The sequence below is a fragment of the Sturnira hondurensis genome, unplaced genomic scaffold, assembly GCF_014824575.4.
Source record: "Sturnira hondurensis isolate 20B ecotype Veracruz unplaced genomic scaffold, ASM1482457v3 Scaffold0022319, whole genome shotgun sequence".
Classification (NCBI taxonomy): Eukaryota; Metazoa; Chordata; class Mammalia; order Chiroptera; family Phyllostomidae; genus Sturnira; species Sturnira hondurensis.
Genome location: NW_028094950.1, coordinates 1,915,251 through 1,929,814, shown reverse-complemented (window position 1 = coordinate 1,929,814; position 14,564 = coordinate 1,915,251). Strand labels below are relative to the sequence as shown.

General features: G+C 40.5%; 1 long non-coding RNA gene across 1 annotated transcript in view; it reads left to right on the top strand.

The window, feature by feature from the left end:
• LOC118979398 (uncharacterized) overlaps positions 1–11,700 on the top strand; it is a 217,911-nt gene extending 206,211 nt beyond the window's left edge. Inside the window, exon 5 of the long non-coding RNA XR_005064902.1 lies at positions 11,641–11,700. This is a non-coding gene — a long non-coding RNA (uncharacterized LOC118979398). The remainder of the gene's footprint in view (positions 1–11,640) is intronic.
• Positions 11,701–14,564: the final 2,864 nt, after the last annotated feature.

The window sequence follows — 14,564 nt, the reverse complement described above, 5'->3', positions numbered from 1 at the left end:
TTTTTGTTTTATTGTGGCTTGATTGACATACAGCATAGTGTTAGTTCTAGGTATATGGCATAATGATTTGATAATTGTGTGCACTGTGAAATGTTCACCACAGCAAGTTTAGTTTACATCCATCACCTCATTTAGTTACACATTTACTTTTTCTTACAATGAGAATTTTAAGATCTAGCCTCTTAGTAACTTTCAAATATACAGTATTGAGTACTAACTATAATCACCATGCTGTAGATTATATCACCAGGACTTATTTATCTTATCATAGAAAGCTCGTGCCTTTACAGATTACTGTATATGCCCTGTTTTGGGTGTCAGACTGGGTACTCAGGATTTTAAGATCATAAATCTTTTAAAAAAATATTTTATTTATTTATCTTAAGAGGGGAAGGGAAGGAGAGAAGGAGAGAAGTATCAATGTCTGGTTACCTCTCGTGAGTCCCCTGCTGGGAACTGGCCTACAACCCAGGCATGTGCCCTGACTGGGAATTGAACCGCAATAGTGTGGTTTGCAGGCTCGCGCTCAACCCACTGAGCTACACCAGCCAGGGCAAGATTATAAATCTTGAAATCATCAATCAGACAAGGTAACTTCCTGGTATTATTTCATAATGAAAGATAAACACATTATATAGGTACAGTTTCCCTAAACTGAATTAAATGTGCAGTTTTTGCGGCTTTGTTTTAAAACTTAATGCTTTTGAGGATTATCATCTTATTTATTAAACCTCAAAACTAAACACCTGTAAAGGGCAGAGAAGGTCATTTTGTTTCCTGGTGAGTGAGCAGGTTCCTTTACTTTTTTCTTTGGAGAATAAACGTCTGAATCATTGAGAGTCGTTTCCGTCCTAACAGAAGGTATGCTCATAACAGTCTGGTCAGTCGTGAGATTCACTACATTGATCAAAACAGTGTTCAAAATCTTTTTGCTGATAATTGGTTTGTAGCCCTTTTGCTGCTGCTGCCACCAGACGACAGTTGTCTGCCAGACCAAGGTCAGGTCTTGCTTCAATGTCTTTGCTTTGTAGAAATCACATCAGTCCGTGAGTGTTGCCACCTGCGTTGCCTTTTCCTGCCAGAAAGGAGTCATGGATACAGGTTAGTCTTGTTTCACTCTTAATTCCGATCTGGCTCTACCATAGTTGTCATATTATGATACTGTTGACCAAGTTGCATAACTTCTGGTCTCAGTTTTCTCCTAAAATTCAAGGTTTTGACAGGGGGTTATCCAAGATCTCTTCTGGCTCTGACATTCCAGGATTTGATATGATCAAATTAAGTAAAATTTATTAAGTCTTATATGAATACAAGGGGTTAGATGTAGATGAAGATAATTTAAAAAGGGAAGATGGACATTTTGCCTCAGTTTATTTACAAACTTATTCTTCGCACTGGGATGCCAATCCCTATAATTGGCTGAGAGGAGGGCTGTGACTGAGGAGAAATCTTGCCTCACTTAAAAGATGCTATTCATTTTCTATAACATATTTAATTTTTGTCTGGCTATTTTTGGCGCCTTTCACACACATAACCAATATTTACTAGTGATTTTAGAATTAAATGGTATGCCATTGTTGGGTTCATTTTTTTCTATGGCTATTTGTTACTACGTTTTATAAGACTGTTACAGCCATTGTTGGCTTTTACAATTTTCCTTTGGGCTGTGTACTTGGGTCTTCACGCAATGTGAAAATTCCAGCTGTCTCCTTAATGTTGTCAAATTAATTTCTTCCAGGGTTTGTTTTCTTATTTTAGGTATGCATGATCTGGAAAAAGTACAAAGTATCTTGCCATTATTTTTTCTTTTTCCCCTTCCTTCCTTCCTTCCTTCCTTGCTTCCTTCTTACTTTCTTTCCCCATCTTTCTTGTCCTTTCCAACAGAGTAAGTTACCCTGCTTTTGAGCCAGTATTTATCCTACAGACCTGTGTTATGAAAACAGATGGGGCGTATGAAACCTGGAGTGCAGGGCCTGGCTTGGGTTAATGGGGAGGGTGGGTGATCTCTGGGTGGGGGAGATGTGGGGTCAAAGATAAGCTGTGTTTATGTCATACATCCCCTGTGCACCCCTTCTTGTCTCTGCAGTTGCCAAAGTCACCTAGTTTTGGAATACCTCATTATTCTAGCTTCAGCTCAGGCTACTCAGAAACCTGAGTAGTTTAAACACTTAACTCAAGTATCGTGCCAATGCCTTCAGAGATTCTAATGCATGGAAGAATAAACTGTCTTCTAGATGGTGTGACTAAACTCAGTTCAATGACAAGAGGCATATCAGTCAAAATATAAGGTTAAAAGATTCAATAAATATCAGTTGAGTACTCACTATATATAGTCTTTCCTGATGTGATGAATTCTTATAGAGATTTTTGCTTGCTTTGCATCCTTATCTTTGTTGATAATCATATTTTAATTTTCTACTAGGATACTGGTTTTCATAAGAAAGTATTTAACACTGCAACCTAGTAAGTAAACACTTGGATATAGAATAGAAATTTTATAAAGTAATATTTACTTTTATTACCTATAGTATCCTCTTCTCCCCTCCCCTCCCCTCCCCCTCCCCCTCCCCTCCCCCTCCCCCCTCCCCTCCCCTCCCCTTCCCTTCCCCTTCCCTTCCCCTTCCCTTCCCCTTCCCTTCCTATCCCTTCCTTTCTCTCTTCTTTTTTGTTCTTCATACCATCCTCTTCTATTTCATCTACTAAAAGTAAAAAAACAATACAAAAAGAATACTTGGAAAATTGGTTGCAGCTCACCAAAATGATTTCATGATGTACTAACTGTTGTGTTCCATTGTTTGGAAATTGTCTCACACACCACCTCTCCGCTGTCCTTGAAACATTGTTTCTGGTGGCATTCACAGAGTTTCTAGATCTAAGTGGGGCACCTGTGAATAACACAGGCAGCACGAGGTGTTCTCCTGGTGAACGTGATCTGCCTGTTCAGCTACCCAGTTGTGACCTTAGGCTCGTAAATCACCCCGAATCTTCGGTGTTTAGTAGGTCCTTCTCTCCTCTGAGTCTAGAGCGGCTTCGGTGCTCTTACAGATACCCACAGGGAGATCGTTCTGAATGTGACAGTTCCGCCTCCGAAAGCCTTTCTGAGAGACGGAAGAAATTGCTCTAGAGCCATCATTTGAACCGAGCATCAAGCTCTCCAACCCCATTTCTGGACTTTGCGGTCAGGACAGCCAGTATGTTCTATTTTGGCTTAAGCTAAAGGGTCCTAAATGAATTAACCATAGATGAGTAGATGATACGATGTCCATTTTTCAAATGTAACTGTACTGCTCACAAATAATGCTGTATCTTATAGCAATATTCCCAATTCCTCCCTCCAACCCCTTGTAATATTACCGTTACCCATACACTTAGTCATAAACTATAATCATCCAACAATTTGTTGTCATTAGTATTTTCAGCAAATTGTTATCTGTTAGATCATTTAAGAATAAGAGAAAACATTTTAACTTTATTTTTTCTAAAGCTCTTTCTTATTTTAAATCTAAGTTTTTGACCTATATTATTTTCTTTCTCTTCTGAAGAATTTGTCCCAACATGTCTTGCAGGACAAATACACTGCTGCAAATTTCCTCAATTTCTGTGCATCTTAGAAAGTCTTTATGTCTTCTTCATGTTTGAAGGGGAACTTCAAAGGGTGAAGGAGTCTAAGTTGGTAGGCTTTTATTTCCTCAACACTTTAAATATTTCATTCCATTCTCTTCCTGTATGGTTTCTGAAGTAGTTGTAATTCTTATCCTTATTTCTCTATAGTTAAAGTGCTTTTTTCCCCTCTGACTTGTTTCAAGGCTTTATCTTTAATTTTGTGCAGTTTGGATATGGTGTGGCTAGGTATAGATTTTTGTTATCACCTACCCACCGTGTTTGCTTTTCTCTGAGCTCCAGGAATCTGATTTGTTATCTGTCATTAATTTTGGAAAATTCTTAGCCATTATTTCTTCAAATAATTTTTTCAGCCTCTCCTCTCCTCTCCCCTCCCCTCCCCTCCCCTCTCTTCTTCTCTTTTCTCTCTCTCCCCCCCCTTTCTGGTACTCATAATACGCATATGTTACAATTTTAGTAATTTTTATGCAGATCTCAGATACTCCATTGTTTTTTTCATTTTTCCTCTTTCCATTTCAATATGAGTAGTTTCTACTGACATATTTTCAAGCTTACTGATATTTTTCCTTGACTGGGTGTAATTTACTACTGATCAGTCCATTAAAGACATTCCTGTTGCTGCTACAGAATTTTGAATTCTAGCATGTCCTTTTGATTTTTTTCTTAGCGTTCCTATCTGTCTCCTTACGTTATACATTGTTGTTGCATACTGTTCACTTTTTCTATTAGTGTCCATAGCATATGGATCATCATTGTCTTAGATTTCCAGTGTGATCATTCCTGACATATTTGCGTCTGGTTCTGATACTCACTTTGTCTCTTCAGACTGATTTTTGCCAGTAGTGTGCCTTGTAATTCAATGAGGTAGATAGGTCTTTATGGCGAGATTTCATGTTTTTCTGGCTAGGGCTTAGGCTGACTTCATTGTTTGCTGTAACTGTAGTGTAAGAAGCTAAAATTTCCCTTAGTGTCATTTTTGTTTGTTTCCCTGTTGTCTTTGGGTGGGTGTCCTGAGAGACTCTTCCTTCAATGAGGCCTGAGACTTGTAGTTCTTTAAGCTTTAATCCTCTGTTAATATATACGATAGTACGCATTTGTCAGTCCTGTGGTTTGATTTCAGTCTTTTAGTGAGCCTGGCGTTTTCTTCCCACTGTGTCAAAGAACAGAGGTGGCTGGGGCGGGGTATTTCCCTTCCCTTGGTCAGCTAGGTGCTGGTTAAACCCCATTTGTTTAGACTCCAGTGAAATAGTTTTCCTGGAGAGTGGACCTGTTACCGAACAAGGGTCCGAGGGGGGGCAATACTTGGCCCACCGAGGGATGCCAAAAACTGCTACAGAAAACAGGGGCCCCTCCCAAGAACGATACACTAATATCTATAGGGCTCTTCTGTCCGCCACCAATTGGAAACACATCTCTCAATGCCAGAGATTTGTGAAAAGGAAACAAAATGTTTATTTAATGCTATTCAGGCCTAATGCCTTCCTTAAAATATTAAAGTCTTTAAGGGTATACACCTACACACACACACACACACACAGCGCTCCCTTCTCCCACTGTCCCAACTCCGGGTACCGTAAATCGGGAAAAGAGCACACGTCCGTTTTCAGGCCGCTGGCACGTGAGCTGTGTCGCCTGCCTGTCCAGGCAGGATCTCCAATTAATCCAAAGTCATGCGGCACCTTCCACTGGCAAGAGTTCTTTGTACCAAGTTCTAGTCAAAGTCTCTCCTGCTTTCCAGGCTACTCAGCCAAAGGGAGCACGCCAAAGCCGTGTGGGCCTCTTCTACCAAAGCCGCGTCTTTCTTCTTCACCTGGCCGCAGGGATCTCCATTCTGGCAAAGTTGCGTGGTTTTCTCTTCCACCTGGCCAAGAGGGGGTCTGCACTCTGCTGAAACTGCATGGCTCTCCCTCCTAATGGCTACAGGGGTCTACATCTTTCTAAATAGCGTGGCTCTCCCCCTCACCTGGCCAAGAGGGGGTCCTCACTCTGCTAAAGCCACATGCCTCTCTCGCAGGCACTCTCTCCGAGAAGCAGCCCCAGTTCCAGCCTGGTTAGCCCCCACTCTGCTAAAGCCACATGCCTCTCTCGCAGGCACTCTCTCAGAGAGGCAGCCCCAGTTCCAGCCTGGTTTTCCACCACTCTGCTAAAGCCACATGGCTCTCAAGCAGGCCCTCTCTCAGAGAAGCAGCTCCAGTTCCAGCCTGGTTAGCTGCCACTCCCTTCTCCCTGGCCCAAAACTTGGCCACAGCTATTTAACATATCTATGAAACCAGTTAAAGGTAATAGATATGTTAAATGACCATTCCAGAGGTTCGCTGCAAAACTGTTGCTATGCAAAACAGCTCTCAATGGCCCTGCTCCATTCATCCCTTCCCCCAACTGACACCTTGGGGGGGGGGCGGTGAGGATATCTTAATATTTCCCCCAATATTCCTGTACACTTTGAGTTCTGGACACCATTCCAAATCTTTTCTGGGCCCCCCCTGGCTGCACCCTGTATCAGACCTTGTGAAAGAGAACAGAAAGTGCTCAGCATGTTTTAGAATGCTTATTTTTCCTGTCTTCCTAGCAGACATAGAGGAGATTTTTCTCCAGTCTTTACAGTGAGAACCTGGTAGGGCTGCTGGTGGTTGGACTGCAAAGTGAGATGAGTTTTCAACTCTCCTGCCCGTCCACACCGAATCTCCACCAGCCCTACAATTACAGTGTAGAGGGCGCCCACCTGGGTGCCTTCAGCTGCAGGCTTCTGCACCTGGACTTCTGCTGCAGGTAGGCCAGGCTTTTCCGTGTCTGCTATCTGTCTCTCATGTTTGAAGAAGTTTTCCCTGTGACCAGTTCTCTGATGACTCTGAGAAGAGTGTTTGATTGTCTGTGTGTCCAGCTTTTTTATTACTGTGTGAGTGGGAACAATGACATTCAAACTCTGGACCAGAAACCAGAAGTTCAGAGCCTCCATGTTTAAAAGGAATAACTTTGGGCCTGCGAACCAGAGGATCGCAGTTCGATTCCCAGTCAGGGCACATGCCTGGGTTGTAGTCCAGTTCCCTGCAGGCCAACTCCCAGCAGGGGCACACAAAAGGCAACCATACATTGATGTTTCTCTCCCTCTTTCCTTCTCCTCTAAAGATAAATAAATAAATATAATCGTAAAAAAATAAAATAAAATAAAAGGAATAACTTTATTTTCTTTCCAGTGAGAGTCTGTACCAGTCACTGAGATATATTATATAATTTACACATATATATATATATATATATATATATATATATATATATATATAACAGTCATACAAACTTCTATCTAGATAATTCTTATTTTACAGAAGAGATAACTGAGGTTGGGGAAGGTTAACTGATCCAAGATTACAAATGCAGAAAATTATAGTTAAAATTAGCATGGATTTAATTTCAAAGCTCATGCCCTTTGTATTCTATTATCTTCCAGTAAGGACCTTCCAATAATATAGTAGCAAGGGTAGCACACAAGTAATGTTAAGTTTTGGAGCCTAGGTAAATGAACCAAGTCACACAAGCAAAGGTGGCAAAAACATGCAGAGAGTGTGTGCAGGGTTTTTTCTGAGTTTACACAAGCAGTTTGCTTATGTGGTAGATTAGAAGGTTGGAGGGGTAAGGCCTGGCCCAGAATATCTAGGCATTCATATTCCTAAGGCAATTTTACTTTATTTTTAATTAAAGGGAGGAAATTTGATGAATCTAGGAAACACTATCTTTCCCCAGGGCTAAAAGGATAATCACTTACACATTCAATTATGTATCTCCCCAAAGAATGAATAATATATAATGAACTCTAGTTACACAAAAATTATCTTTAATTTTAGGAAGGGGTAGCCTCTAAGAGTGAAGATTTTTTTGCAGTGTAAGGTGGGTTGCCAATTTTGCTGGGTTGCATATTTTGGGGGAAGGTGAGGAGAAGAGTATTGTTTCTCATTTAATTTTCAGCATTATAAAAGCTTATGTCTCCATTTCCTCCAAAAACATCTGTTAAACTACAAAGCCAATTCAAGCAAACAAAAGAGCTTGAAAGAAAGACCAAATGCTCTGTCTCCAAGAAGACATATTTAGCTTGGTTCCAATCGACATTCATATGCATTCAAAAGCAATTAAACTCTCACAAAAGCAGCACAAAGCAGGAGTCTGGAGCACTCCTTGTTTCCAAGCATTTAAAGCTCCATTTTAGGAGGAGGAAGCCTTGTGGAGCCTATTCTCATTAGTTGTTGTATTTCTAGCTTAGTAAGGCAGTCTTCTCAGGCATTATTTGGTTGGAAAGTCTAGACTTGATTAAAAACTATAAAAGAAAAAAAAAACGTCATTCTAACTATTCATCTAAAGTATCCCTCACTCTAACTACTGATCTCAAGGTAGCTTTCACCTCCAGAGTTTTAATCCCAATAGCCAATTTTTATAGCACTTACAAGCTGTTAAAAATTATTGGTTTATTGTCTATTGTCTATCTTTTCCCATTATAATGTTCACTCAGTAAGAACAGAAATATTGTCTGCTGATGTATCCCAATACCTTGCCATTATGGGTGCTAGATGGATATTATTAAATTAATAAGTAGTTGAGTAAATAAATAGTGAATGAATGGAATTTCTGTCTCAGAGTCATAGACATCATACTCAAGGCTTGCTCAATGCTTGAGTCACCATTACATTTCAGTTTATTGTTTTACTTTTTAACATCAAAGTCCTAGATGTAGTAGACTGATCGGTAAATTATAATTTTGGTGTGTGTTGTACTCTTTCTCATCCTCTTAGTTTAGCTGCTTATAATCCTTCAAATTTTGAGTTGTCCGGAGAAGGAATAATACATATACCATATTCTTTATGTTTAAGTTCATAAGGCACTTTTACCTATAAGGCAGCAAAAAATGGAAAATGAGAACAGCTATGGCGGATTCAATTTCCTTATCCTACCAAGTTCTCAAAATAAAGCCAATTAAAAAATCTCTCATTAAGAGATGAGAGGAAGCGGGAGAGGACAGTTGTTGAATTTGTGACACTGTTTGCATTAACCCCTGGGGATAATGCGAATGACACTGGTGTGGACAAATGCAGGCGGGAACAGCGTGTATCTGAGCTTTGTCTGTCCAGCCCAGCCTTCTTCTGACAGACAGTTGGTAGGCTATGTCTCTTGGATATAGTGGTGCAAATATTCTAGAGAAGAGATGCTTGGAGGTTTGTTAGAGGGCACAGTATCTGCTGGCAACTCAGACCCTTTAGGGCTTCAGGACGGGCTAGAAGAATAGGTTAGCCTTCCCAATGCTCACAGGAAAGTCAGAGAAAGAGTGAGGAAGGACCGAAAGAGCATGGGAACCCTAAGGATGTGAACAAGAAAGACCCTGAGTGATTATACTGGCCTTACAACCTGGAGGCTGAAGGAGGACTCCGGACACGTCAGTAAAGTAACTGGACAGAGACGGTGAACCCCAGTCCTCCAAGGAGATGACTGTTCCCCTCAGTGGGTGTCAGCAGGAGGGGGCATATCTGAGGACCACATAAGACACGGGACATCTCAGAGAAGGGCCGCTTAGGACGTAACCATGAGATGTGGAGTGGAGATTCCTTTTCTCTCCCTTATTGCTTTTGTAATGATGGTTGTTTGTTTCCTAGAGATTTGAATCAGTCTGGGGAAAAGGCAGAGAAGGAATAAAATCCAAGAGTGATTTAAAAACTCTGAATATGGCTACATTATGGACCTGAATTGACTGAGAAGTACCTGAATAGGAAGAAATTTACCTGAAAGCAACTTCATATCAGTTTTCTGTTACTGAGCAGAAATGAGAGTTTAATGATAGAAATTATATTTGACTATAGAAAAATAAATTACATTTTTGCATATATCAGTGTGTGACTGAAAATTTGAATCCATTATATAGTCCCAGCAATTTAATTTTTCTTTTATGGTTTCAACTCCTGATGATTTTCTATTTTTAAATCTACCATCACTTATTTGTATGCTCCATATTTTTTTTTTCTGGGGCCATTCATCATTTCACTAGTTCAGAGATAGTTGTTAAGACAGAGTAGGAAAGTCAAGAGGCAAGGAAATGCTTATTTGCTAAAGTTAAAAGAAAACTATTTTTCTTTCTAGTCCCCTCTCCTTGCCCTTGCTTGTGTTCTTCTCCTTGCCCAAAATATCCTCCTCCTTCATTGAAATCCTATTGGTCCATTCAGATCTCGCTACATCAATTCTGGTCTCTCTGGTAGTTCTAGCCCTCACGGCAATCACCTTCCCTACACACTTAGAGGGTGTGTAGTCACTGCAACGTGGTTAAAAGTGAATTATAATGGCCTATTCTTATTTTTCTAAAAAGTGGTTTCCTCCTCTTTTATCAATTAGATGGTGCACCACCCAAGGCCTCCGTATAGATCTTTGAACACAAGGTCTTGAGCAAATGGAGAATAATTGCTGACTGATTGAAATGTCATATTTAGATCCAAAGTAACATTTGTATTTACAATTCAAGTTAGGCAGGCTCGCCTACCCTGAACATCTCTGTGGAAAGCCAGTCAACCATCCCATTCCTTTCAAAGAAGATGACCGATGAGATCCCAACCTGAGATGTCACAACCCACACTAAATTCAAAGCACGCTTTAATCAATTTAATATATGATGTCCTTTCCAAATGGCATGCTATTGGATGGACTTCCATGGTATAAGGGGAATGAAAAGATGTTTTTATCCTAAGTTTATATGATTTTTGTTCCTGATTCTAACACAGCTACATCCATCCATCAAACCCCTGCTTTGTCCCTCCCTCTCCTGTTTCCCACCACTGAAGAGTGTTAGCTTTGGGTGCCCGAGGCCACATTCTGGCCCAGCCCGCATCAGAGGATCGAAAGACACGCAGTTCTGATAAAAGCGGTAATGCGGTTGCTTGCATCACTACCTTCATGGCAGTGTAAGAGCTCTGGGATTCAAACTGGAAAACAGAAAAAAAGAACTTCCTGCCTGGTCTTCAAGTGGAGAATGCATCTGAATTGGCATCAGTCCTGCTGATTCCCGATGCCTGTTCTCAGTTACTTACTAGTATTTTATTGGTGTATGTGAATTAGATATTCTTTCAAGTCACTTTTCATAAACATCAAGGTGGGTGATGGAGATGGATTTGTACCCATCATCTGACCGTCACTTTGGCTCTTATTTGACTTGGCAGGTTTGATAAAGAGCCACGGTTGAACATTGGCAGATTCTTTGATGGGCTCATTTTTAATAATGCCAGCACCGGGTGACTTTCCCAGTTGGAGCTTTTTGTTTGCTGAAGTTTTTCCTCCATCCCTATGTTCTTACTCAGTACCACAGCCCTTTTCCGTGTTTTTCATCTTCGGCTTTGGGAAAATCTCCAACAGTTATTAAACTTATAGTCGCAATGTAATTTTCATTATAATTTTAGTGTGAATATGTCTTCTATTTGTTAGAAAGATTTACTAGAAAAGGAAGGGTTCTTTTGTTGAACCTGCAGGCTATCATCATGACGCCCCAACCGAAATCCTCAAAGGCTCTTCCCCTTCCTTTGCATTGTCTCCATGGAAGGGAATTTGTTTTATTCTAGTTTCCAAAAAGTCACATGCTGATTTGTTGCAGCTAATAGTAATGACTAATAAAGTCAATCTTTTGTAGCAAGGGGAGGACATATCTATGGAATGTAAGTAGGAACATAAGGTCATAATAATAATCCCAGGTTTAGACAGGCAAATTTGTCTTGAAGATTACCAAAGGAGACTTGTTGCATGTGCCTGTTACCTTGGGCAAGAATGTCTAAGAACACCAAGAGCTGACCCAGACTTCACTAAGTCATCATTAAGGAGCCATAGGAACTTCAGACTTTCTTGGTGTTTTGGAAACAGTACTCTGTATTGCTTACTAACATAAGTTTCACTTCCCTGAAGGACATTGCATTGCTTTTAATCTGAGTCATACTTTAGAATGCTTACTTACTTACTTATCAGCATACTTTAGAAGGACATTTTGCTTTTTCTTCCTTTTGCTTCAAGGCTACCCATAAAGCCCTTCAGAACTGCATTCAACACTGGAAGTACACTGAACCCAAGATAATTTCCTCCTCTAAATTACCAAAGTATTTACTTCCTTTGAGAAAACGTGTAAATTCACATGTGGTAGCTGATCTGCCATCAGTTAAGAGGTGCTTAGAAATACATTGTTTATTTAGGTTTCACAACATTCTGTATTAGCAAATGGTGTGACCTGTAGTATTGTAATGTGTCTGAACCACACACTTTTTGCTAGAATGTGGAATACAAATCCTTATATAAAATTTTAACTCTAAAAAATGATTCAGACTATTTATTTGTGCAAGTGTAAACTTCTGGTTTGAGAATAAAGATACATTGGCAAGGTTGTAGAAACTGATCGCTTGGTTCGGATAAATGTGTCAGTCTGTTCGTATGCATGCAACTATACTTGTTTCAGATTTTTATTAACATGAGAAAAGAGCATTAAGATAAGGGGAAATATTTATGTCAGGTCAAGAAACCAGAAAGAGTGCCATCTGTGAATCAGAAGTTTCATGACTTACACCATAAGAAAAAGTCAGTTTGGGGAAGCACTAGCCACCTGGCTTTTCATTTACTGAGAAGGAAAAGCCTTTCTGAGCACGGGAGGGGCAGAGACTTCTGAGGGAACTCTACCAGCAAACATTGCCCTGGAAAAGAGATGGGAAGAGGGTTCAACGCTACCACTGCCCTTGGAAAGAGCGCAGACATTGGGGAGTCCGCTCCGGCGCCTGCTCTCGGTTCATCCTTTAGAGAAAGGCGAATTCTAGTGGGAGTGCAGGCCTGGTTGGTGATGTGTGGGCAGTTATACCTGTTAAGGAAAGGTACTTTAGCTCTGCTGACTTTCAGCTACCATGTACTTCAAAGGAAAATGTACTTTTCCTGTGTATTTGCCTTTTAGTCTCCCAATATACCACACTCACAACAAACACGTCTGACGTCAGATGTGTGAGGTGTTTTTCCCACACCAAGCAATTCTCCATGACACCAGCTGGGCGTCCTACAACTCAGTGCAATTTGGCACTAACCGGAATTCACACAGAGCCCCCGGGACGAGGGCTCTGTCCCACCAGGCTGCCTCCCACTTCAGATACCAGTGTGAGAGGAGAGCCTGAGGTTCCCTACCACTTCTAACTGACTTGGCTGCAAATAGAAGATTGTCGTGGGCTCCCCCTTATATTTGACTATTGGCTAGAAGAGCAGGCAGAAGTCAGAGGAACACTTACATTCGCCAGTTTGTTAGGTAATCGAGGATATGCCGAAGGACAGAGCCGAACAGCCAGAGGAGAGACACACAGGGTGGCCTTTGGGAAGGCCCCAGGGGCAGGAGCTTCCGTCCCTGCAGAGTTGAGGTGTGCGGCCTCCTGGCACGTGCGTGTGAACACCAACCTGGGAGCTCCCTGAACCTCATACTCCTGGGGTTTTTACGGAGCATCACCATGTAGGCGTGATCGAGTACTCTGTCTGCGGCCTCTTTCCCTTCTCTCTGGAAGAAGAGATGGAGCTGAAATTTCTAAGTTTGCAATCATAGCTTGGTCTTCCTAGGGGCCAGCCCCCCTCTAGGAGTCCCCCCTAAAAGTCACATTAGGACAAAAGACACAGGTATCACCCAAGGAATTCCAAGGGATTAGGAATTCTGTGTCAGAACTGCAAAATGGAAGACTAAGTATTAGAACAAGAGATTCTTTTAGCATCAGAGGCAGAGACCAATGTATATATTTCTTTATTACTTCACAATACAAAAGACAGTTCTTCAATTCTTGGTTTTTGGGGGGAGTATCTGCTAGTTGATGGCTATAGGGGCTTTGCTCTTTCTAAATGCTACAGAATTATAATAGGGCAAATAAAAACTACACTAAATTCAAAATTCTTTCATTTCCATTCAGCTCTGCTGGAAATACTTGAGTGGAGACAGCCATCATTTCAAAAGAACCCATCATTACTGGACATATTTATTTCTCAGTCAATGACAAATAAAAACCAGAAAAATGACCAGACATATGTAACAATTTTGTGGTTGAAAATAAGGAAGTACGGTAACATACATCTTTATAAATAATTTCTTTTAAACACAGAAAAAAATCTTAGCAAATATCTAATTTATAGACTCAGTTGAATTTCAAATGTCTTTGTGCCTGTGATATTAAGAATGCTTTTACAATCATAAGTAATCTGAGGTCAGTGATGACTAATTGGAAGTGAAAACTATGGTTGCTGAATTCAAAACTTCAAAGAAACTTGTGAATGGCAGCGTCTGTTACGTAGAAAACCAATCAATGGTTTAGAAGATCAACTTCAACTTGAGGCAGTTGATCGGGAGTTAGAGAAAAAAGAAAAAGGTACTGAAAGAAAAGTATGAGATCCATGAAGACAAATTTGGGATATCTAAAACAGGCTTAATAGAAATTTCAAAAGAAGGGGAAAAAACAGCAGCAAGAGAAGAAATAATGGACATAATAATAGAAGGAAAACAAACAAAGAGTAAACAACTTAAATGACCATTTTGGTGGACCTTCTGGAAACAGATTCTCTCATTATGCTCTTTTGAGATTACAATGAACTGTAACCATCATGAATAATGAGATATTTCCCTCCATTTTTCACTGTGGTGGATCCTATGACTTTATAATTCCATGTCAAGGGTTGAAGCCTAGGGAAATAATGAGGACATACACCTTTTATGTTATTAAGTAAAAATATCTTTATCAAATATGTGTCAAAAAGGGGGTTTTAGGTCACTGAAGACAGCATAGGGAAAGCAGTAAGTAGTACAGGGTAGTGGTGAAGCGTGCAGTTTCTGGAGTCTGATTGCCTAGGTTGGAAGCCCAGTCCCCGTACTTGCTTGCTGTATGAGCTCAGGTGTTCTCCTAATCTCTCCGGGCTTCAGTTTCCGCATCTGCAAAATA